The sequence below is a fragment of the Triticum aestivum genome, chromosome 6D (genome assembly GCF_018294505.1).
Source record: "Triticum aestivum cultivar Chinese Spring chromosome 6D, IWGSC CS RefSeq v2.1, whole genome shotgun sequence".
Lineage (NCBI taxonomy): Eukaryota > Viridiplantae > Streptophyta > Magnoliopsida > Poales > Poaceae > Triticum > Triticum aestivum.
The window spans coordinates 12,052,247-12,078,052 of NC_057811.1; the positions used below are offsets into that span (position 1 = coordinate 12,052,247).

A 25,806-nucleotide genomic window follows, 5' to 3' on the forward strand; every position below is an offset into this window, starting at 1 on the left:
GGGTCGGGGTTGGGGTCTCGGGGTCGGGGTGTCGGGTCGGGGTGCCGGGTCGGGGTCGGTGTGCCGTGTCGGTGTCGGGGTCGGGGTGTCGGGTCAGGCTCGGGGTCGGGGTGTCGGGGTTGGGGTCCGGGTCGGGGTATCGTGCTCGGGGTCTCGGGGTCGGGGTGCCGGGTCGGGGTCGGGGTGCCGTGTCGGTGTCGGGGTCGGGGTGTCGGGTCAGGCTCGGGGTCGGGGTGTCGGGTCAGGCTCGGGGTCGGGGTGTCTTGTCGGGGTGCCGGGTCGGGGTCGGGGTGCCGTGTCGGTGTCGGGGTCGGGGTGTCGGGTCAGGCTCGGGGTCGGGGTCTCGGGGTCGGGTGTCGGGTCGGGGTGCCGGGTCGGGGTGTCGGGTCGGGGTGTCGGGTCGGGGTGCCGTCTCGGGGTCGGGGTGCCGGGTCGGGGTCGGGGTGTCGGGGTGTCGGGTCAGGCTCGGGGTCGGGGTGTCGGGGTCGGGGTCGGGATGTCGGGGTCGGGGTCGGGGTGCCGTGTCGGTGTCGGGGTCGGGGTGTCGGGTCAGGCTCGGGGTCGGGGTGTCGGGGTCGGGGTCTAGGGGTCGGGGTGTCCGTGTCGGGGTGCCGCGTCGGGGTCGGGGTGCCGTGTCGGGTCGGGGTTTTTTCCTCTTTTTTCCTTTTTTCCTTTTCTTCTTCTTCCTATTCTTCCTCTTCTTCTTTTTTCTTCTCCTCCTCCTCTTCTTCTTCTTCCTTTCCTTTTTCCTCTTCTTCTTCTCCTCCTCTCCTCTTTTTTCTTCTTCTTCTTCTTCCTCTTCTTCTTTTTTCTTCTCCTCCTCCTCTTCTTCTTCTTCCTCTTCTTCTTTTTTCTTCTCCTCCTCCTCTTCTTCTTCTTCCTTTCCTTTTTCCTCTTCTTCTTCTCCTCCTCTCCTCTTTTTTCTTCTTCTTCTTCCTCTTCTTCTTTTTTCTTCTCCTCCTCCTCTTCTTCTTCTTCCTTTCCTTTTTCCTCTTCTTCTTCTCCTCCTCTCCTCTTTTTCTCTTCTTCTTCTTCTTCCTCTTCTTCTTTTTTCTTCTACAACCTAAACCTAAAACTAAACCTAAACCTAAAACTAAACCTAAAACTACAACTAAAACTAAATCTAAACTAAAACTAAAACTAAAAAGGAAAAAAAGAAAAAAAAAGAAAAAAAAACTGAAAAATGGGGGCTCACCTGGGGGGTGGAGGAGGCCGGTGGAGGAGGGGGCGGGGCGGTGGAGGAGGCGGCCTGGGGGCGACGGCGAGCCGGGCGGCGGCGAGCCGGGGCGGCGGCGAGCCGGGGCGGCGGCGAGCCGGGGCGGCGGGGGCGGCGGGGGGCGGGGGGCGCGGGGCGGCGGGGGGCCGGGGCGGTGAGGGCGACGGGGCCCCGGGGCGGCGGGGGCGACGGGGCGGCGGGGGGCGCGGGGGCGGGGGGCGCGGGGGGCGCGGGGCGGCGGGGGGCCGGGGCGGTGAGGGCGACGGGGCCCCGGGGCGGCGGCGAGCCGGGGCGGCGGGGGCGACGGGGCGGCGGCGGCGCGCGGCGGGCGGCGGCGTGGGAGGAGAGAAACGGCGGCGTGGGAGGGAGAGGGAAGAAGCGAGTAACGGGCGGGGGTACGGGCCGTTAGGTAGTAGGCTCTTTGCCGTCCGCCCCCCTTTGCCGTCCGCTTTTTTGCCTCTTTGCCGTCTGCTAGCGGACGGCAAAGAGGTGGCCCGTTAAGTTTTTCAAAAACGGGCGGGGGGTGGGGGCCACCTCACTCTTTGCCGTCCGCCAGCGGACGGCAAAGATTCTTTGCCGTCAGCTGGCCGACGGCAAAGAGCTGGCAGACGGCAAAGAGCTTCTTTGCCGTCTGCTTTTGGGTAGCTGATGGCAAAGAGCTGGCAGACGGCAAAGAGCTTCTTTGCCGTCAGCTAGCAGACGGCAAAGAGCTGGCAGATGGCAAATTAGCTGATTCCAGTAGTGTTGGTCTTCTTCACATCTGATGCAGATGGAAGGATTGGAGTTTGATACGTCTCCAACGTATCTATAATTTATGAAGCATTCATGCTATTTTATTATCTGTTTTGAATGATTACGGGCTTTATTATACACTTTTATATTACTTTTGGGACTAACCTATTAACCGGAGGCCCAGCCCATATTGCTGTTTTATTGCCTGTTTTAGTATTTCGAAGAAAAGGAATATCAAACGGAGTCCAAACGGAATGAAACCTTCGGCAGCATGATTTTTGGAACGAACATGATCCGGGAGACTTGGAGTACAAGCCAGGGAAGCTTCGAGGAGGCCAGGAGATAGGAGGGCGCGCCCACCCCCTGGGCGCACCCCCTGTCTCCTGGGCCCCTCGAGCGTCCCCCGACCGACTTCTTTCGCCTATATATTCCCATATACCCTAAAACCATCGAATAAGAAGATAGATCGGGAGTTCCGCCGCCGCAAGCCTCTGTAGCCACCAAAAACCTCTCAGGAGCCCGTTCCGGCACCCTGCCGGAGGGGGAACCCATCATCGGTGGCCATCTTCATCATCCCGGCGCTCTCCATGACGAGGAGGGAGTAGTTCACCCTCGGGGCTGAGGGTATGTACCAGTAGCTATGTGTTTGATCTCTCTCTCTCTCTCGTGTTCTCTCTATGGCACGATCTTGATGTATCGCGAGCTTTGCTATTATAGTTGGATCTTATGATGTTTCTCCCCCTCTACTCTCTTGTGATGAATTGAGTTTTCCTCTTGAACTTATCTTATCGGATTAAGTCTTTAATGATTTGAGAACACTTGATGTACGTCTTGTCGTGTTTATCTGTGGTGACAATGGGATATCACGTGCCACTTGATGTATGTTTTGGTGATCAACTTGCGGGTTCCGCCCATGAACCTATGCATAGGGGTTGGCACACGTTTTCGTCTTGACTCTCCGGTAGAAACTTTGGGGCACTCTTTGAAGTACTTTGTGTTGGTTGGATAGATGAATCTGAGATGGTGTGATGCATATCGTATAACCATGCCCACGGATACTTGAGGTGACAATGGAGTATCTAGGTGACAGTAGGGTTTTGGTTGATTTGTGTCTTAAGGTGTTATTCTAGTACGAACTCTTGAATAGATTGATCCAAAAGAATAACTTTGAGGTGGTTTCGTACCCTACCATAATCTCTTCGTTTGTTCTCCGCTATTAGTGGCTTTGGAGTGACTCTTTGTTGCATGTTGAGGGATTGTTATATGATCTATCTATGTTATTATTGTTAAGAGAACTTGCACTAGTGAAAGTATGAACCCTAGGCCTTGTTTCCTAGCATTGCAATACCGTTTGTGCTCACTTTTATTACTTGTTACCTTGCTGTTTTTATATTTTCAGATTACAAAAACCTATATCTACTATCCATATTGCACTTGTATCACCATCTCTTCGCCGAACTAGTGCACCTATACAATTTACCATTGTATTGGGTGTGTTGGGGACACAAGAGACTCTTTGTTATTTGGTTGCAGGGTTGCTTGAGAGAGACCATCTTCATCCTACACCTCCCACAGATTGATAAACCTTAGGTCATCCACTTGAGGGAAATTTGCTACTGTCCTACAAACCTGTGCACTTGCAGGCCCAACAACGTCTACAAGAAGAAGGTTGTGTAGTAGACATCAAGCTCTTTTCTGGCGCCGTTGCTGGGGAGGCTAGGTAAGCGGCACTCACACCCCGTCAACCAAGCTCTTTTCTGGCCCCGTTGCCGGGGAGGTGAGTGCTTGAAGGTATATCTTTAGATCTTGCAATCGAATCTTTTTGTTTCTTGTTTTATCACTAGTTTAGTCTATAAAAGAAAATTACAAAAAATTGGAATTGATTTTGTCTCATACGCTTCATCTTTTTAATATCTTTCATGAGTATGATGAAAAGGAAAATTGTGCTCAAGTGCTAGAAGAAGAAGTCCATAAAATGTTTGGTACTAGATTGTATGATGAGCATGATTGCAATGTTGTTAGTATGAATTCCTTGAATATCCATGATGCTAATGATATGCAAAGCCACAAGCTTGGGGAAGCTATGTTTGATGAATATGATATTTTTTGTCCCCCAAGTTTTGATGAGAATATTTATTATGTTGAAAGCATGCCTCCTATTTATGATGATTATATTGATGAAAGTGGGTTTGGAAGAGTGTCAACTTTAGGAAGTAATGATCCCACTATTTTGGAGGATGTTGAATCTTATAATATTTTTGAAAGTGGATTTGGAAGAGTGTCAACTTTATTTAGTGATGATTCCACTATTTAGGAAGAGGTTCCAATTGATTATGAGAACAAAGTTGCAATCTATGATGATTATTGTGATGAATTGTATGCTATTAAGAATAATGATAACCATGAAACTTGTCATCTTGATCTTAATTTTCAATCACATGATAGTTATTTTGTTGAGTTTGCTCCCACTACTATTGAAGAGAATAAATTTGCTTATGTGGAGAGTAGTAAAACTTCTATGCTTGTAGATCATGAAAAGAATGCTTTAGGTGCTGGTTATATTGTTGAATTTATTCATGATGCTACTGAACATTATTATGAGGGAGGAATCTATACTTGTAGGAATTGCAATAATGTCAAGTTTCCTCTCCATGTGTTGAAAATCTTGAAGCTATGCTTGTTTTGCCTTCCTATGCTAGTTGATTATTGTTCCCATAAGTTGTTTGCTCACAAAATCCCTATGCATAGGAAGTGGGTTAGACTTAAATGTGCTAGTAATATTCTTCATGATGCTCTCTTTATGTTTCAATTCTTATCTTTTATGTGAGCATCATTGAAATCATCATGCCTAGCTAGGGGCGTTAAACGTAAGCGCTTGTTGGGAGGCAACCCAATTTTATTTTTGTTTCTTGCTTTTTGTTCTGTTTAGTAATAAATAAATCATCTAGCCTCTGGTTAGATGTGGTTTTATGTTTTAATTAGTGTTTGTGGCAAGTAAGACCTATAGGATCTTCTTGGATGATAGTTACTTCATCTTGCTGAAAATTCCAGAAACTTTTTGTTCATGAAAACAATTGTTTAAAATCACCAGAACGTGATAAAATACTGATTCCAATTGCAGCAGATCAATAATCAAATTATCTAGGTCGTCCTATTTCGGTAGAATTTTTGGAGTTCCAGAAGTTTGCGTTAGTTACAGATTACTACAGACTGTTCTGTTTTTGACAGATTCTGTTTTTCGTGTGTTGTTTGCTTATTTTGATGCATATGTGGCTAGTAAAATAGTTTATAAACCATAGAGAAGTTGGAATACAGTAGGTTTAACACCAATATAAATAAATAATGAGTTCATTACAGTACCTTGAAGTGGTGTTTTGTTTTCTTTCGCTAACGGAGCTCACGAGATTTCTGTTGAGTTTTGTGTTGTGAAGTTTTCAAGTTTTGGGTAAAGATTCGATGGACTATGGAATAAGGAGTGGAAAGAGCCTAATCTTGGGGATGCTCAAGGCACCCCAATGTAATATTCAAGGATTAGCAAGAGCCTAAGCTTGGGGATGCCCCAGAAGGCATCCCCTCTTCCGTCTTCGTCTATGGTAACTTTACTTAGAGCTATATTTTTATTCACCACATGATATGTGTTTTGCTTGGAGCGTCATTTTCTTTTGTTAGTGTTTTCTTGCCGTTATTTAGAATAATGTTTTGCATCTTTATTTTTAATAAAGAAAATGTCAAGGATAGCCTTTACCATGCTTATTTTGCAAGTATACATGTTGCTGTTTGAAAACAGAAAGTTTACCGCTGTTGCAAAAATTCCTTAGAAAATTAAGAATGTGATAAAATGTTGAAACATTTTGCATAATAAGCTCTGATAAATTTACTACAGTGGGAATTTTCTTTCATAATTTTTGGAGTTAGGGAAGTATGATGAATCTTGCATTCTTTACAGACTGTACTGTTTTGGCAGATTGCTGTTATGTTTGCATTGTTTGCATATGTTTGCTTGTTTAATGATTCTATTTGAGGATAGGAGTATTAAATATGCAGAGACATTTAGTATGCAATGTTGAATAATAATTTTAGTGATTTGTTACAGTAGAAAATGATAAGGTTTTGCATTGGTTTATACTAACCTATCTCACGCGTTCTTGTTGAGTTTGGTGTGGATGAAGCTTTTGATAAAAAGAGAAACCATGATATGAGAGGAATTAAGGAGACACAAAAGTTCAAGCCTGGGGATGCCCAAGGCACCCCAAGATAATATTTCAAGAAGTCTCAAGCATCTAAGCTTGGGGATGCCCCGGTAGGCATCCCACCTTTCTTCTTCAACAATTATCGGTTAGTATCGGTTGAACCTAAGTTTTTGCTTCTTCATATGATGTGTGCTATCCTTGAAATGTCATTTTATTTTGTTTTGCTTGCTACTTGATTAAAATACCAAGATCTGAATTCTTAAATGAGAGAGAGTCTTCATATAGTTACATAATTATTTAGCTACTCATTGATCTTCACTTATATCTTTTTGGAGTAGTTTTTCATTTACTCGTGTGCTTCACTTATATCCTATGAGTAAATAGTTGAATGATTTGGATATCATAAAGCTGAAATTATATATGTTTCATATGCTTATCCCATTGGGATTAATGACTTCACACCTAAGAAGTAGAGGTTGTAAATTTATTGAAGGTTAGCAAACATTGTATTGGTCATTTGAACAATTCATAAAAGAATATTGAAGGAAGAGAGATTTCACATATAAATAGACTATCGTAAACATCTTTTATAATTGTGAGCACTCATTAAGTATGACATGCTAAAGAGTTGATGTTGGACAAGGAAGACAACATAATGGGTTATGTTTTCTCACATCTCAGTTAAAGTATATTGTCATGGATCACTAGTGGATGCCCTGGCATTTTGGACAAGGGCTGATGTAGTTGCCCTAACTTCTTCATTTTCTTCAGGCGCACCACTAGTGGATGCCCTGGCATTTTCTTCAGTGGCTGGAATGCAGTCATCAGCCCTGGTACTTTCATTTTCTTCAGCAGCCAGATTGTCATCAGCGGTGCTGGCATGTTCTTCAGTAGGCTGTGCAGATGCTTCAGCGTGAGGAATTTCTTGTTGCGTTGGGGCTGCAACATTGGAAGTGAACTTTTCAGTCAACTTCACAAACCTGACTTTGGCTCCAAGCTAGCCAGCATAGTAGCGATCAAATTCATCACTTAGTTGCTTGATCTCAGCTTGTAAGGCAACTAGTTCTTCAGGGGAAAGCTTCAGAACGTTTTCCCTCAGAAAGCGTTGTTTCTTGTACTGCGCTTTCTTCACTCTCCTTCCTTGTTCATATTTCCATTTTTCTTCTTCAATGAAGGCAGTCAAAACATGACGTTGACCAGGAGTGAGGTTCATCTCCGGCAAAGGTGTCTTCGGGTCCTTGTGCCATAGATCGATGAAATCTAGCATCAATTTCGGATCCAGTATCATTGGCACATTGCTTCCTTTGGCTCTAGCGGCCTTGACTTGCCTGTCTCTGATGATGTCTGCAAGTTCTTCATCATCAGCTTCGTCTTCATCAGACGGCACTAGGAAGGCTACCTGCTTCTTGTGAGGACTAGGTCGAGAGCCTCGTCCAGCAGTGGCCTTTTTCTTCAGCAGAGAGGGGCTAGTTGAAGAATTTGGAGCTGCTGAGGAACTAGCAGATGCTCCTGAGGCAATAGAGATGCCCGTTGTCCTTTGGCATGTGGCAAGGTGCACAGGTGCTGAGGACTTGGTCGGAGCAGCTGAGGACTTTGTCGGAGGAGCTGAGGACTTTGAAAGAGGGGCTAGAGCAGCTTGAGGAATTGGCCGTGAGGGCTTTGAAGAAACTGGCCGTGAGGACATTGCTGAGGAGCTTGGCCATGAGGGCATTGCTGAGGAGCTTGGTCGTGAGGGCATTGAGGGTGAAGCACTTGGCTTGTGCGCAGGCTTCTTTGCCATGGCCTTCTTTGGCATGCTTGCAGAGGCCTCGGCAGTGGTAGCAGCAGCAGCAGAGTCTTCATTGAATTTCCTCACTGCTTCTTTTGCCTGTTTGGCCAATTTTTCCTGGCTCTTGGCCCATTCATCAGGATATTCCTCACCGCGCTTGAGGCTTGTGGGATCTGCTTCTTGGCCAGGTGCCAATGGAGGTCTTGGGCATGGAGGGTTTAGAGCGAATTACTTCATGTATTTGGGAGTAACATATCTGTACTCCCTCCATTCCCGTGCCCATCTCCTCTCAATCTTCTGAATGTGCACCTTGCGCTGATGTTTATCTTCCTCAGGGGGTGTGCAGTACCCATCATGAATGTCCCCAGGGATCTCAAAAGCAGTATTGACCTCAGGCCTCTTTCCACCCTTCCGTGGCTTCTTACCATCAGCCATTTTCTTCAGTTGAGGAATTTGAACAATGGAATTCTCTGAAGATGTATGCAACTTTTCTTCGAGGAATGCTGCAAATGAGTTAAGTTGATGATAACCTAGTGATTCAGCAGCGGACATGTGTACCTGTGAACATAGTATAGTTGCAAGGAATTTCGAGAGGGCATATGCGTTCTCAGAGGGTTTTCAAAAAGAACAAGTTTGAGGAATTTGGCCAGATGAGTCTTGAAGAATTTCATTAAGCATTCTTTGTCTTAGGTTCCAGAGTTGTATAGATCAAAGATCCACACAATTGAGGAATCTTGAAGAAAAATTATTGCTTAGAGAAACGAATCAAGAGCAGATGACATGTGAGGTGTTTAGTGTGTGAAGAATTTGAAGAATAAACACCTTTGAAGATTTTTAAGAAACTTTTCTAATCAAGGAGGGCAATAAAAGTAACTTTTAATTACCCTGAACGAAGAACACGACGAACTGAGAGGTGTAGATGTGAAGTTCGTCAGCTCAGATCTTCCACGCCCTAACTCGGCAGAGGAAGACAGCTACGTCGGCGGGGGAGTGAAGAAATCCGCAGCCGGCGCGAGTACGACGGCGACGAGGTTGAGGCAGTGAAGCTCTTCCTCACCGGAGACGATGAAGTAGCGGCGGCGCTAGGGTTTGAGAAGCTCGAGCGGGAGAGAGATCGAGCGGAGTAAAAGTGAAGTGAGGAAGGGGAGGGGTATATATAGCCACGGTGAAAAACTGTTCGCCCAAAGAATTTGGACGAATGTGCCCCTGACCCTTCTCATTCGCTTGACATGTGTCACCCACGTACTGAGAGGTGGCGATCGTGTGAGATCGTGGGTTAATAGATAAGGATTATCATGGGATGTGGAACAGTTTGAGCGGCAAAGCCGAAAATTTAGATAAGATAAGTTAAAAGTTCCGTTCGCAAATTCTTCAGCTGACAAGAACACAGTGAAGATTTTGAACGAGTTTCAAATAGAACGCACATGAAGAATTTGTGAATAGATTGGGTTGAGTTTAGCATAGAGGGGGAAGGGTCTGATCACATTCACTTAGCAGAAAAGGCAACTTGAAGAATTAGCAATAAGTGAATGCTGTAGAGGACATAAACTCTATATATATAGCCAATGAAGAAAAACGACGGAAACAGTGAAGATAATGCAAAGTTGAAGAATTTGAACAACTGAGGAATTTCAAGACTTAAGAAAAACTTAAATTGAAGATTTTCAACTTTTGGTGGTGGCGTGACCCATCGTATAAGAATGATGATTTCAGACACCGCGTACAATTGTCGTAGGGTTCTGAGAATCAAATTCTTCGTTAATTTCTTCACACTTAGAGTGTTAGTCTTCATTGATTGAAGAAAAACGTTTCTTCATGTGTTGCACAGCTAAGTCATCAATTTTGCATAAGTGTTAATTAGGATGAGTGTCCTTTTCAAAGAACATTCGAAGACTCTAAGATATTTAGCTCACACCGCAACTTGCTAAATCTCTTCTCATCCAAGGGCTTAGTGAAGATATCGGCTAGCTGTTCTTCAGTCCGTACATGCTCAATAGAGATGTCGCCCTTCCACACATGATCACGAAGAAAATGATGACGGATCTGAATGTGCTTAGTCTTCGAGTGCTGAACTGGGTTGTGAGCAATCTTGATGGCACTCTCATTGTCACAGTAGAGAGGCACATTCTTCACATTGACGCCGTAGTGCTTGAGAGTTTGCTTCATCCACAGCAATTGAGCACAGCAAGAACCAACAGCAATGTACTCAGCTTCAGCAGTAGACAGTGATACGCAGTTCTGTTTCTCCGAGGACCAACATACTAAGGATCGCCCGAGGAAATGGCATGTGCCAGATGTTGACTTGCGGTCCACATGATCACCAGCATAGTCAAAGTCAGCCGAGCCCTTGGGGTACCATAATCCAAGTGTTGGTGTGTGAGCTAGATATCGAAGAATATGTTTCACAGCCTTATGGTGTGATTCCTTCGGTGAAGCTTGAAATCGGGCACACATGCAAACACTAAGCATAATATCTGGCCTAGATGCACAGAAATACAATAAAGAGCCAATCATGGAGCGGTATACCTTTTGATCGAAGTCAATACCATTTTCATCAGTGCATAGATGGCCATTTGTGGGCATAGGGATTTTGACGCCTTTGCAATCATGCATGCCGAATTTCCTCAGTACATCCTTGAGGCATTTCTCCTGAGATATGAATATGCCCTTGCGCTGTTGTCGAATTTGAAGGCCTAAAAAGAATTTCAACTCTCCCATCATAGACATTTGATATTCTTCACTCATCATATAGGCAAATTCATCACTATAACGTTGGTCAGTACAGCTAAAGATAATATCATCAACATATATTTGGAACACAAACAATTCACCATCATAAGATTTAGTGAAAAGAGTTGGATCAAGTGAACTGGGTTTGAAGCCTTTCTTCATGAGGAATTCCTTCAAAGTATCATACCACGCCCGAGGGGCCTGCTTGAGGCCATACAGGGCCTTATTGAGTCTGAAGACTTTGTCAGGATGCTTTGGATCTTCAAAACCTGGGGGTTGAGCAACATATACTTCTTCCTCAAGCTTACCATTGAGGAATGCACTTTTCACATCCATTTGATATAAAGTGATATCATGATGGTTAGCATAAGCAAGTAATATGCGAATAGCCTCAAGTCTAGCAACAGGTGCAAAAGTTTCATCGAAATCAATTCCTTCAACCTGTGTGTAGCCTTGAGCTACAAGCCGTGCCTTATTCCTCACCACAAGGCCATTTTCATCTTCCTTGTTGCGGTAGATCCACTTTGTGCCAATGATATTGTGCTTGCGAGGATCTGGACATTTGACCAGTTCCCAGACGTTGTTGAGCTCGAACTGATGTAATTCTTCTTGCATAGCTTGAATCCACTCAGGCTCCAGAAATGCTTCATCTACCTTAGTGGTCTCTGTGATAGAGACAAAAGCAAAGTGCCCACAAAAGTTAGACAAATGAGAAGCTCTTGAGCGTGTGAGCGGACCTGGAATGTTGATGTCGCTGATGATTTTCTCAATTTGCACTTCGTTTGCAACGCGAGGATGAGCGGGTTGCTGTCGAGGAATTTGATCACCATTTTCTTCAGGACCATTTTCCTCAGCACCATTTTCTTCAGGTGCACCAGCTCAATGTTCTTCATGTTCTGGAACGAATTCTTGAGCAGATTCTTCAGTAGGAATGACATCCTCAGTAGCCTTGAACTTGATAGATTCCTCAGGTGCTGGTTCATCTATCACTGAAGGTAGGTGCTCTCTTTGCGAGCCATTAGTTTCATCGAACCGCACATCTACAGTTTCAACAACTTTGTGAAGAACATTGTTGAAGACTCTGTAGGTGTGTGAGTCTTTTCTGTAACCAAGCATAAAACCCTCATGTGCTTTCGGTGCGAATTTAGAATTGTGATGAGGATCTCTAATCCAACATTTAGCACCGAAGACTTTGAAATAACTCACATTGGGTTTCTTGTCAGTGAGGAGTTCATAGGCTGTCTTTTTGAAGAATTTGTGAAGATATACCCTGTTGATGATGTGGCACGCAGTGTCAATTGCCTCAATCCAGAAACGACGAGGCGTCTTGTACTCATCAAGCATAGTGCGAGCCATCTCAACAAGAGTTCTGTTCTTGCGCTCCACGACGCCATTCTGCTGAGGAGTATAAGGAGCAGATAACTCATGAGTAATACCAAGTTCATCAAGATAGTCATCAAGACCAGAATTCTTGAACTCAGTTCCATTGTCACTTCTGATGTGCTTGATCTTCACACCAAAGTTGGTTGAAGCCCTCGAGGAAAATCGTTTGAAGACTTCCTGCACTTCATGTTTGTAAGTAACAATATGCACCCATGTGTAGCGAGAGTAATCATCAACAATAACAAAGCCATATAGAGATGCATCATTTGTAACAGCAGAATAATGGTTAGGACCAAAGAGATCCATATGAAGAAATTCAAATGGTCGAGTAGTAGTCATGATAGTCTTCGCTGGATGCTTGGCCTTTGTCATCTTTCCAGCTTCACAGGCTCCGCACAAGTGATCCTTGAGGAATTTGACATTCTCAATGCCAATGACATGTTTCTTCTTCGCGAGCGTGTGCAAATTCCTCATGCCAGCATGACCAAGTCGTCGATGCCATAGCCAGCCTTCTGAAGCTTTTGCAAGTAGGCATACGGCTGGTTGTGGTCCTGTAGAGAAATCAACAATATACAAGTCTCCTCTCCTAAAGCCTCCGAAGACTTCGGAGTTGTCAGCTTCCATGATCACAACACAACGATATTTGCCAAAGACAACAACCATATCAAGATCACAAAGCATTGAGACAGACATGAGGTTGTATCCTAAGGACTAGACAAGCATGACTTTCTCCATGTGCCGATCCTTTGAGATAGCAACCTTACCTAGACCCAATACCCGACTTTTGCCTTTGTCAGCGAAGATGATATGCTTCAGATGCGATGGAGATAAGGGAGCATCCATCAATAGATTCTTGTCACGAGTCATGTGATTTGTACATCCACTATCGAGGACCCACTCATTGGCTTTGGGTTGATCATCCTGACGATGAATTAGTGCAGTTTACAAACTCATATACTTCATCAATGAAGAATATGACATCAATTTCATCAGATCGATTTCATCAAGCAATAGAACAGATAAAGCAATGTGAGGACGTGAGAAATGAAAGTTCATTTCTTCATGATTAGCCTGCGTCCTTTCAGGCATTTTTTAGGTCTCCAGCAAATTCTTCAGACGTTTTAAGCACGTCTGGAGACCTGACCCTGCATAAGAGATTAGTTTTTTTCCTTCACCACCCACATTTGAAGGGGTGGCAAAGAGTTCATCACTCTGCGAGCTCCATATGAGAAAGGTGGCATAGAAGCCAGTCCACTTCGTTTCACATAAGAGGAATTAGGGTAAGCATATGAATAAGCAGAGAAATTCTTCGAGGACTTATGAACATAATGGTTAGAAGAATAATGCTCATATTCATATCCCTTAGCTCTTCCCTGCGAAACAGAAGGATTAGCATGATAATGATCATATGAGGACTTTGATCCTTTTGAGGAATTTGATCCGCGTGAGGAATTTTGTTGTATGAGGACTTGGACCCATATGAAGAATTTGATCCATATGAAGAATTTGATCTGGGGTTCCTATTCTTCACAGGTGGTGTTATGATGACATTCACCTGAAGACTTTCAAGGCACCTTTGGGGAACCCAGGTTTTCTTCATAGGGGAACCGTTCCTGCAGTTTGTGCCAACATATCTAGCAAATACTTCACCATTCTGATTTTTGAACAGTTTATAGTTGGAGTCAAATGACTCATCAGAAGAATGAGGAGATTCACATTTAAAGCCAGATAAATTGGATGGATCAACTGGAGGTCCCTTTGCTGCAACCCATGAGGTTTTGGGGTACTGCTCAGGCTTCCAATATGTACCATCAGCATTGAGTTTCCTCTCAAAGGCAATACCCTCTTTCCTAGGGTTCCTGTTGAGGATCTACTTTTTAAGCACATCACAAAGAGTCTGATGCCCTTTGAGGCTTTTGTACATGCCTGTCATGTACAATTCCTTCAGCCCTGCATCATCAGTGATACTAGCAATGTCCTCAGATGAGGAATTAGTGATAGCAGAGACAGATGAAGAATTTGTAGCATTAGAAGCATTTGAACATTCAAGTGAAAAATTAGCAGATTCACGTTCAATGCACTTCAAACATGGAGGAACAAATTTTTCCGGAGTAGCGCTGATATGTTGAGCAAGTAATGAATCGCGCTCCTTCTGAAGATCTTCATAACTCACTCTTAGCTTTTCAAGATCTTGCTTCTTTTGAAGAAATTCATAGAAAGCTTCTCATGATCAGATAAGAGAGTGTTATGATGACCTCGAAGGTTGTCAAACCTAGACTGAAGTCTCTGAAGATTTTCAGTCAAGGTTTTAGTGCGATCCATTTCTTCACCCAACATATCATCACTTTTATCTAGCATGTTTTGAACCTTTTCAAGAGCCTTTTGTTGTTTCACAGCAATCTTAGCAAGTTTAGAGTAGCCGAGTTTGAGGTTTTCATCAGATTCATCCTCACTAGATTCAGAGGAGGGGTATTCAGATGATGCGGTCGTTCCTAATAACAGCTGATGAGGAGCAAAGCCAGAACAAGGTGCTCGCAACCCGGGTGAAACAGATCGGGGTCCTGGCCTACAAGGTGGAGGACAGCCTCATGGATTTCGGCCTCCACTCCGAGAAAAAGCCATTCCTAGGGTGCATACCCCGCAATCCAGGTGATCGACGCCGCATCGCCAAGGAGGTGAAGCAGCTGAGGACCGAGGTGGAGGACGTGAGCAACAGGAACTGAAAGTGTGTTATATCGACTAGAGGGGGGTGAATAGGCGATTTTTATGAATTCTTCACTGAGGAATTTCAGGGTGAGGAAATTCCTAAGCGAAGAACTACTTGCAGCGGAATAAGTACTCAAAAGTAAACATAACAGAGCACAAGCATAGTCATCATGATGAAATGAAGACAAGCACAGAGTACAGAAAGCGTAAACGCGGGATAACACAGGATGAAGACAAACAGACTAAAGAAATTGAACTGAGGAAATTGAGAAAGTCTTCAGTCAAAGTCTTCAAACATAGATATGAACAAGCACTCAACACAGTAATGAGGAAATGAAAGAGTTGAGGAAATAGAACCAGTAGGCTTGGTGAAGACAATGATTTGGTAGACCAGTTCCAACTGTTGTGACACTTGTACGCCTGGTTGGAGCGGCTAGGTATTTAAACCTGAAGACACCCAGTCCCGGACACACAGTCCTGACCGTATTCTCCTTGAGCTAAGGTCACACAGACCTCGCCCAATCACTCGTGGTAAGTCTTTAGGTGACTTCCAAACCTTCACAAACTCGGTCACTCGGCGATCCACAATTCCTCTTGGATGCTCTAGACCATGACGCCTAACCGTCTGGAAGATGCACAGTCTTCAAAGGTAACAAGCGTCGGATCCACGCAGGATCAACCTCTTTAGTGATGCTCAATCACTTTGGGTTTGTAGGTGTTTGGGTTTTGGTTTGGGTTTTCCTCACTTGATGATTTTCGCTCAAAGTCCTCGAAGGATGGGATGCTCTCAAATGACAAGTGTCAGTTTCTCTCGGAGTAGCCAACCAGCTAGTGGTTGTAGGGGGTGGCTATTTATAGCCTAGGGAGCAGCCCGACATGATAAGACATAAATGCCCTTCAATGATATGACCGTTAGGTGGGGTAGATATTTTGGGACAGCTAGCGCGTAGCACAGCAACGGTCGGAATTTTGACTCTCAAATTCCTCAGGGCTATCATGTTCCTCACTGTGTAGGCAATCCGCACTGGCAAATTCCTAACTCCTTAGTCAGAACAAATTCATCAGCAACCAGAAGAACTTTGTCTCTGTCACTGAAGAAATTGACTGAACTGTATGAGATTTCCAATGGCTTCACTCGAAGGGATTGTAGGTGTAGAATTTTGAGTTGAGCATCACATGGAAATTTTTCCTTAGTATTTCCTCGACCCCCTTTAACAGTACGGTGTTTCCTATGACTCAAGAAAGAGAAAATGAAACTACGAAAACAAAAGTCTTCACGCTTCATGTTCCTCGAATGAATTCCAAGTCTTCAAGGTCACACCAATTTCTTCACTTTCAAAGTATTCAGAAAGTCTTCAGAAATCCAAAGTCTTCAGTCGAAGAACTTCATTTTTAGGGGTCGACTTTCTCTGTAAATATCAAACTCCTCATAGACTTATAAACCTGTGTACACTCACAAACGCATTAGTCCCTTAACCTATAAGTCTTCAAGACACCAAAATCACTAAGGGGCACTAGATGCACTTACAGGAACCTGCGCTATCGCCTCATCAAGGAGACTTCGGGCTCCAAGCCTACTGTGACTGAGGAGCAGGCCAGCACCGCCACTACAGCAATGTTTATCGCTGTGGAACAAGACTCGTCATCAAAGGTGAACATCCACTAGCTGGTTACCAGCAACGACGTGAACCTCAGGGTGATCTCCATGTGGGGAACTAGTGGTGACCTTGGAAAGACATCAGCCATCCAGGAGGTTTATGATGACCCAAAGGTATTGAAAAGGTTTAGATTTCTTGCTTGGATTAGGTTGATGCATCCTTTCAATCCACAAGAGTTCCTTCAGAGATTGGTAAGGCAATTTTATGAAAATTCCCGTGATGAGATTGGAAAGCCATCTTTCAATCCACAAGAGTTCCTCCGGAGCTTGGTAAGGCAATTTTATGGAAACTCCCATGATGAGGTTGGAAAGCCAGAACAAGAAACAAGTGTTGGGGCCGTTCTGGCCAAGATGGAGAAGATGGATCAAAGTGATTTAGTCCCTGTGTTTAATGCGCAGTTGTGTAGTAATAGCTATGTGGTTGTAATTGATGACCTATCAACAATAGTGGAGTGGCATTGCATTAAGAAGTACTTTCCCGACAACAAGAAACAAAGTAGGATTGTTGTTTCCACGCAGCTAGCTGAAATTGGAAGCTTGTGCACTGAAAATCCGTACCAAGTTTCGGAGTTCAATCAACTGTCATGTGATCAAACAATTTATTTGTTCCACAAGAAGGTATATCTTTTGCTTGTATGCTTTCTGCCATATAAATTTGTTTCTTTTTCCTTATGGATGGATCTTCTTTACGTTTTAAATCTAATTGCAGAATTCAGAGAAGCAGGTAACCATGGGCAATGTTAGTGTGGTTACGTTTGACACCAATGCTGAAGTAACGCTTGCTGCTGTCGAGAAGGAGAAACGGAAGGTGAGATTCCGTCAGCAGATCGAAATTCGAATCTTGATTATCTGGATTATATTTGGGTTATATAAGTGTTCAACAGTGTGCTCATTTTATCCTCACATTCATGCTTGCACGCACTACTGGGCACACACACACACGCACACACATTCTATCAGTGGAATTTGTTTATCTTTGTGCTTAATGTTACGCTATTTGAAAACACTATGTGCTTTGAAGTTGAACTGAGGATGCATATGAATTTAGATATTTGCTGGGCATATTGCTCTCAACAACCAATGGAAATCCTCAATATTTAAAGGTACTATAGATGTGAAATGTGTAGAGCACAAGTACATAAATTCTCATTGATCTGTTTTTTGTTCAGGCTATGCACGAATCATGTTTTGCCGAGCCCATTTCCATCTCAAACAATGTTACTACTACTGAGAAAAACACAACAATGCTCACCACTGAAGTAGAGGAGGAAGACCAAGAACCTAACATTGGAAGTGAAGTAAAAGTTCACAACTCGACTGCTAGAAAGAAGCTTGATCGCAGCAGGACACTGGCACTAGCTGATGAAGTGATCTGTGGGCGAGAAACATAGAAATCTAATCTTATCGAATTAGTTGGCCAACCAGAAAATAATGAAGATTGTAAGGTGATCTCAGTTTGGGGAATGGGGGGTTTTGGAAAAACCACTCTTGTTCGAAGCATCTACCGAAACCGGCAGCTTGGTGGATGGAAGCGTGCTTGGGCCACTGCATTGCGTCCTTTTAACCTTGAAGTGCTCCTTAGAGATTTGGCTTTGCAGCTTCAGAATACTGTTCAAGAAGACCCTGCTGGAGCAACATCAACTGTAGATAAAAAGAAAATCATAAGAGAGATAGATGTTAAAGAGTTAAAGGAGGAGCTAGCTCGAGTACTAATCGGAGGAGAAAAGGAAAATGAGAAGGAGAAGGAAAAGGAAAAGAAAAGGTGCCTTATTGTTCTTGATGATATATCGTCCACTTCTGAATGGGACTTTGTGAAATCGTTTTCAGATAATGCTGGAAGGATCATAGTCACCACAAGAGAAAAAAATATTGCTGAACATTGTTCAAAAGAAGACAAGAACATGTACCATCTTAAAGGTCTGAAAGATGATGCTGCACTTGAACTCTTCATACAGAAGGTATTTTTGCAATTAATATTGTTTCTTCCCTTTCATATAGATTTGGCTTCATGTAATTAGCTTTGCCTCACATAAGATTATATTTCTATGATTGACATTTCTCTCAATTTGGGATTTAGAATCGTTTAAAATGTTTCGTACAGACCGATAGACGAATTCCATAGTGAATTCCACATACGTAGGGAATTTCAACTTCATATCCCTTCTATGCAGTATTAAAAAATGGAAATTCCAACAAAAATGTTGAACCAAAGGAGGAGAAATAATTTTCATAGTAAATTTACCCTTTGGATCAGGGCTTCGGCTTCCAGAAACGACAAGTTGAAGATCAAACAAGTTCATATTATTTCTTAATTAAGCAGGAATAATTATTAATAAAATAGTTAACTTTGTCAAATTATGTCCGTTGCAGGTATTCAAGAACAATATTGAAAAAATTGATTTAGCCCCAGCTATGATGGAGCAAGCAAGACTTACACTGCAGAAATGTGATGGACTTCCCCTTGCAATATCAACTATAGGTGGATTCCTAGCCACTAAGCCAAAAACTGCTATTGAATGGAAGAAGATGAATGATCATATTAGCACTGAATTGGAGATAAATCCTGAACTTAAGATAATAAAGACAATTCTTATGAGGAGCTATGATAGTTTGCCATACCATCTCAAGTCTGCTTTCTTATACATGTCCGTATTTTCAGAAGACCACATAATTAGGTGGGGTCGCTTGGTTAGGCGGTGGATTGTAGAAGGTTATTCAAGGGATGTGCATGGCATGACTGCACTTGAAACTTGTCGGAAGTACTTTGATGAGCTCTTGGATAGGGGTATCATCCTGCCAGGGGAATGGATAGCCCATTACAGCCAGAGAATCAATTCTTGCCAACTGCATGATATGTTCCGTCAAATATGCATCTCAAAGGCTAGGGAGGAAAACCTTGTTTTCACGCTGGAGGAAGGATGTTGTTTGAGCGACACACAAGGGGCAATACGCCATCTCGTCATAGGCAGCAGCTGGATAAGGGATAAAGATGTGCTGGAGAGCATGCTAGACTTGTCACACATACGGTCATTGACCGTGTTTGGAGATTGGAAATCGTTTTTGATCCGTCAGGCAGCTCCGTCACCTCATGTACCTTTCTCTACGAGGATGTGATAGCATTTCATGCCTGCCTAGTTCTTTGCAGAATTTGAGGAGCCTTGAAACGCTGGATGTTAGAGGTACATGTGTATATGGGTTGCCAGCGACAATCACCAATCTTCGGAAGCTACAACACCTTCGTGCAGATGGGCTTTGCAGTGCTCGTTTGAAGGGGTGTGATTTATTCAGTCTATACCGCTTCTCTAATGAGCGTCGAGAAAATTTTGTACTTCCTACAAGGATTGGTAAACTGAAGGCCCTTCGCACACTAGGTGTTGTCGATTTTTCTCGTAGGAATGGAAATGCCACTGTAGAAGAGCTCAGAGAGCTTACTCAGCTACGTAAGATTAAAGTGGATGATATGAGCTACAGAAACATCGATAAGTTTTGGTCTGCCATTGATTGTCACAATCAACTTAAATCTTTGTCAGTTAAAGTAGTGGACGTGTTAGGAGAGAAGATGTATCAGTTAGATGAGGGATTTTCACCACCAAGAAATCTCGAGAGCCTCACTCTTTATGGTAAGCTAGCCAATGCAACAACATGGATCCATGGGCTTCAGAATCTCTCGAAGCTGGTGCTAGAAAATAGCAGATTGGAGCATGATGATAATGATGCCATACGTGCCCTTGGATGTCTACCAAATCTTGCAGTTCTACGCCTGAAAACATATTCATTCAGGGGGAGACGGATCCATTTTCCGAGCTCATCTTTCCCGTACTGGAGCTTGATACATTTTTTTTTAATTTTCAACGGGGGGGAGAGAAGTCCCCCACCTGAATATATATTGAACCAGCCTTAGGCAACACAATATAACAGCAGGAGGGCGTGGGCGGGAACAGCTCCCGAAAACCAGACAACACCACACACACTTTTTACAGATGCAGGACGCCTAGCCACACGTCAACGTGCCCACGATCGTCCAGGGGGAACCGACTACGCCAGAGGACGGCGTCGTCTCGGCAGGCCTTCAGCGTAGCGGCCAGAGAGGGGGATTCCTGCCTGAACACCACCGCATTCCTCCGCTTCCAAAGGTGCCAACAGCACAACAGGATGAAGGCATGTGGCGACGCCGCACCGACGGCACCGGAGACGTCGAAGAGGTGCAGGGCACGCACCGTCGCCCCCGTGGTGGAGAGGCGCAGGGCGGACCAGAACGCCTGCGCGATGGGACATCCGAAGATCAAGTGATCGGGTGTCTCGAGCGCAACACCGCACTCGGGGCAGCCAGCGCCGCGCGGCTCCACGATGCTTGATACATTAAAATTCCTAATGTCAGTGTTGTTTAAAGAAAACACAATGTCTAAGCTCGAGCTGCTACAAGTTGGATGCTGTGGACAATTGCGTGATGGGCTGGATGACATCTCCGGGCTGCCAGCACTCACAAGCCTCAAGGAAATTCGGTTGGCTGCTTGTTATGGTGCCCCTAATGCAATTAACAAAAGATGTTGTGGCTTCCATTTAAATGTGCAGGAGAAAGTGCACAGGCAGGTAGAGCATATGGAACACGTTAAGGTGAATATCATCTAAATTCTCTCTCTAGTAGACATCTGAAGATCTTCATTGAATTTTATTTTCACAACTCTTTCTCTGGTCTGCTGGTAGTTCCCAGGTTTATAGATCTGTGACTTGACATGTGTCATGCACATTCCTCTGTTGTAATATCATCGAATGTGATACAACACCATCTGTACATTGCAGCTGGAACTGGATGCTAGCCACACACACACACACACACACACACAAACACACAAACACATACACGCACACAAACTTTCTCTGTTCATACAGCAACAACAGCAGCAAACTTTTTTATTGAACTCTTATAATTCTTCAAAAAAGAAGAAGAATACATATGACTGTATCTTCAAAGCAGGGTCATTCCAGAAATATTGAGGTAAAATGGCATTTCAATGACAGAAAAGAGCATGAATGACTAACTCAGTGTCGTTTCTACAGGCGACCAAGTCTCAAATTATGAACACATCCTAACATGGCTGATGTGTGAAATGGTCCTAAGTAACGCAACCGCACTCTTTTCAAATAGCAGCGTTGTAGGATCGAAAGTATGTCTAGAGGGGGGGTGATTAGACTACTTGACCAAATAAAAACTTATCCTTTTCCCAATTTTAGTTCTTGGCAGATTTTAGCAAACTTAGCACAAGTCAAGCAATCTTAATACAATTCAAGCAAGCATGCAAAGAGTATATGAGCAGCGAAAAGTAAAGCATGCAACTTGCAAGAATGTAAAGCGAAGGGTTTGGAGAATTCAAACGCAATTGGAGACATGGATGTTTTTGTCGTGGTTCTGATAGGTGGTGCTATCGTACATCCACGTTGATGGAGACTTCAACCCACGAAGGGTAACGGCTGTGCGAGTCCACGGAGGGCTCCATCCACGAAGGGTCCACGAAGAAGCAACCTTGTCTATCCCACCATGGCCGTCGCCCATGAAGGACTTGCCTCACTAGCGGTAGATCTTCACGAAGTAGGCGATCTCCTTGCCCTTACAAACTCCTTGGTTCAACTCCACAATCTTGTCGGAGGCTCCCAAGTGACACCTAGCCAATCTAGGAGACACCACTCTCCAAGAAGTAACAAATGGTGTGTTGATGATGAACTCCTTGCTCTTGTGCTTCAAATGATAGTCTCCCCAACACTCAACTCTCTCTCACAGGATTTGGATTTGGTGGAAAGAAGATTTGAGTGGAAAGCAACTTGGGAAGGCTAGAGATCAAGATTCATATGGTAGGAATGGAATATCTTGGTCTCAACACAAGTGTAGGTGGTTCTCTCTCAAAAAATATAAGTTGGAAGTGTAGGCACGTTCTGATGGCTCTCTCCACGAATGAAGAGGAGGTGGAGGGGTATATATAGCCTCCACACAAAATCTAACCGTTACACACAACTTGCCAATCTCGTTGGGACCGAATTGAAAAACTAAGTCGGACCGATTCAGCAAATCTAGTGACCGTTAGGATTTTCGGTGGGACCGATTTTGGTAATGAGCTAACCAGAGAGTAGGTCAGGCAAACTCGGTGGGACCGATTCGCTCATCTCGGTGAGACCGAAACATTACGAAAGGGAAATTGAGAGTTTGCATTGCAATCTCGGTGGGACCGATCGCTCATCTCGGCGGTACCGAATCGTTACGAAGGGGAAACAGAGAGATTACAATCCCATCTCGGTGAGACCGAGATCCCTATCGGTGAGACCGATTTGCCTAGGGTTTGTGGCAGTGGCTATGACATCTGAACTCGGTGGCGCCGGATAGAAAGAATCGGTGGGGCCGAGTTTGACTTTTGGTTTAGGTCATATGTGGATGTGAGAAAGTAGTTCAGGGCTTTGGAGCATATCACTAAGCACTTTGAGCAAGCAAGCCATTAAGCAACCCCTCATCCCTCCTTGATAGTATTGGCTTTTCCTATAGACTCAATGTGATCTTGGATCACTAAAAATATAAATTGTAGAGTCTTGTGCTTTGAGCTTGAGCCAATCCTTTTGTCCTTAGCATTTTGAGGGGTCCACTTTACTCATCCATGCCATGCCAATCATTGAGCTTTCCTGAAATATTTATCTTGAAATAGCATTAGCTCAATGAGCTATATGTTGTTAGGAATTACCAAAACCACCTAGGGATAGTTGCACTTTCAATCTCCCCCTTTTTGGTAATTGATGACAACATATAGATCAAAGCTTCGACAAATGATAATAAGATTGAAAAACATTGTCGCTTTGAGAAGTATGTGAAAAGCAAGAGCTCCCCCTAAATTTGTGCATAGTTTAAGATTTGCTTTGGACTGCAAATGCACAATGGGTTAGGATCATGGGTTACTCTTCCATGTCACATACATCTTGGTGGAGCGCTCAAAATGATAATAATTAAGTACATGCACTCATCACCAAGCAAAGTGAATGATCATATAGAGATATAAAAAGGATAATGTCATCCAACAAGCATTAATGTAGCATTGCATATGATCAAACACATGATCAACCAAGTATCACACAAAAGCAAATAAAGTATCTCAACCAAGCAAATAGAATTCAACCAAAAAATACAAGAGAGACCAAACGAACTCTCTCTCTCTCTCTCTCTCGAAGCCTATGATCTATACATTTTCTCCCCCTTTGGCAACAAGTTACCAAAAAGTTCATAAAAATGCATAGTGCTAGATCGACTCTCAGGCTTGGTCTTCATGGGTTGGTGTAGAAATGACGATAAGGATGAAGGCTTCAGATGATGTTGTTGGAGCTGGTGGAGTAGGTGCTGGAGGTGGAACTGGAGCTGTTGCTGCTGGTGCTGATGTTGTAGCTCTAGTGTCTGGAACAGGCACTGCAGCTGATCTCTGTCCTCTGGACACTCTAGCAAACGCATCTGTAGTTGATTTGCCCTTCTTCTCCTCCACTTACTCTTGAAGTTGCTCAACTATGGTTTGGATCTCAGTAATTTTGACATCAAGAGCATAGAACTTTTGCTCCATGATTCTCTCCAAGCTCTCCTGGTTTTGGGGTAGGGTGGCCAAGCCCTTCTCAATCCTCGGAGTGGAGGCAATCAAGTAGCCAAGCTGATCTTGCTTGCTCTTCAGGAGGATCTGAGATGCCTCTTCAGCAGTTGGCATCTTAGCAGCCTTCTCAACCCTTGCCTTCTCCTTCTTTTCTTGTGCTTGCACAGAAGATGGTTCATTTTCATCCAAAAAAACAGTGTTGTCCTCAAAGTCTGGGTAGATGGGCAGGTGTTCCTTGTCCAAGAGGTATGTGCATGTGCCCATCTTGGAGTTGATTAGCTCCTGGATCTGTGGGGCATACCCACAACTTCTCTTTTGGTCAGCAGCAGTCCTTTTGATTGTTTCCACAATCAGGCTCATGACTTTGAACTTCTGAGGCACATCAAATATGTGAATTAGGTTGATAGCATGGCCTCTGATCATCTTGTGATCACCTAACTTAGGCAATAGAGTATGCCTGAGGATCTAGTTGATTGTTGGCAAACCTGACAGAAGGTAATGTACTGATCCAAATTTGTGTCTCTCTAGTGCAGCATCTGGGATCTCTTTGTACATATGTGTCATGGAGTTGTGATCCTTCTTCTTCTTGGCATAGACATCCAAGTCATCCTCATTCTCCTTAGGTGAATTGATCAATTTTGACCATTCTTCAACTGATGATTGGTACCTAGTACCTTCAGACATCGAGACAATCTTTCCATCTGGGTAAAAATGAGCTGTGGAGTAGAACTGCATAATAAGCTCATCATTCCACTTTGTGAGCTTCTGCCCAACAAAGTCATCCACTCCACAAGACTTGAAACTGTCATATACTCCTGGATAATGCTCTTCATTCTTCCTGATGTACTCCCAGTCCACCCATCTCATATCACAGACTATTGGCTTCTTGTCGAGCAGCACAGTCTCATAGAAGTCCTGCTGTTCCTTTGTATGGAACCTGTAGTCCACAACAGTTCTCCTCCTGACTGCATAGGGATCAGTCAATCTCCACTGTCTGAGTCCTGCATCCTTCCTCAGCTACTGGATGAGCATCATTGTGATCTGGAATTTTGGGCTTCAACTTTCTCAAGACATGTTCCTCATCATCTTCTTCTTCAACAGCAGTTTCAGGCACTGGGGCCTTGTTCTTTTCTCTAGCAGGAATGTTCCTTGTATTCCTCTTGGGTGCAGACTTGGGTTTTGGAGCAGCAGCTTTGGGAGCTTCTTTGGGCTTTGATGAAGCAGTCCCTGATCTTATAGCATCTCCCATAAGCTTTTGAGCTTTAGGTGCTGGTGCAGCAACCTCTTCCTCTTCTTCTTCTTCATCAGAAGAGTGCTTCTCAAATTCTGCCATTGGATCAACTTTCTTGCACCATCTTCCTCTTTTTCTTTCCTTCTTCTTCCCTTCTGCAGCAACCTCTTTGGGTTCAGATTCCAAAGGTACTTGAGTAGAGGCTCTGGCCTTAGACATGGGAATTCTTCTTGCAGGTGCTTTGGTTTTCATTCCAGGCTTAGTGGCAGCAGCTGTGCCATACTCCTTCTTCAACACTTTCTTCTTTGAAATGGCATCATCCTCAACAGCCACATAGTCTTCATCCTCAGAATCAGATGTTCTCTTCTTTCTGGCCCTGGTGGCTGCCTTGGGTAAGTTGCTGGGTGTGCTCCTGCTACCCTCATCATAACTGCTAGAGGGACTAGTGCCCTCACTCAACTGAACTTGCTCCTCAGACTTGTTCTGACTGTCACTCTGATCTGACATAGTGCAAACACTGACAGCAGACCCTGCGATTAGATATAGATGAGGTAGAGTAGATGAGCATCACAAAGCACAGAGGTTT

The 25,806-nt window shown here is 44.1% G+C and overlaps 1 pseudogene; it reads left to right on the plus strand.

Annotated features, from left to right (window-relative positions):
* Positions 1-21,011, plus strand: part of LOC123142312 (disease resistance protein Pik-2-like) — a 46,778-nt pseudogene extending 25,767 nt beyond the window's left edge.
* Positions 21,012-25,806: the final 4,795 nt, after the last annotated feature.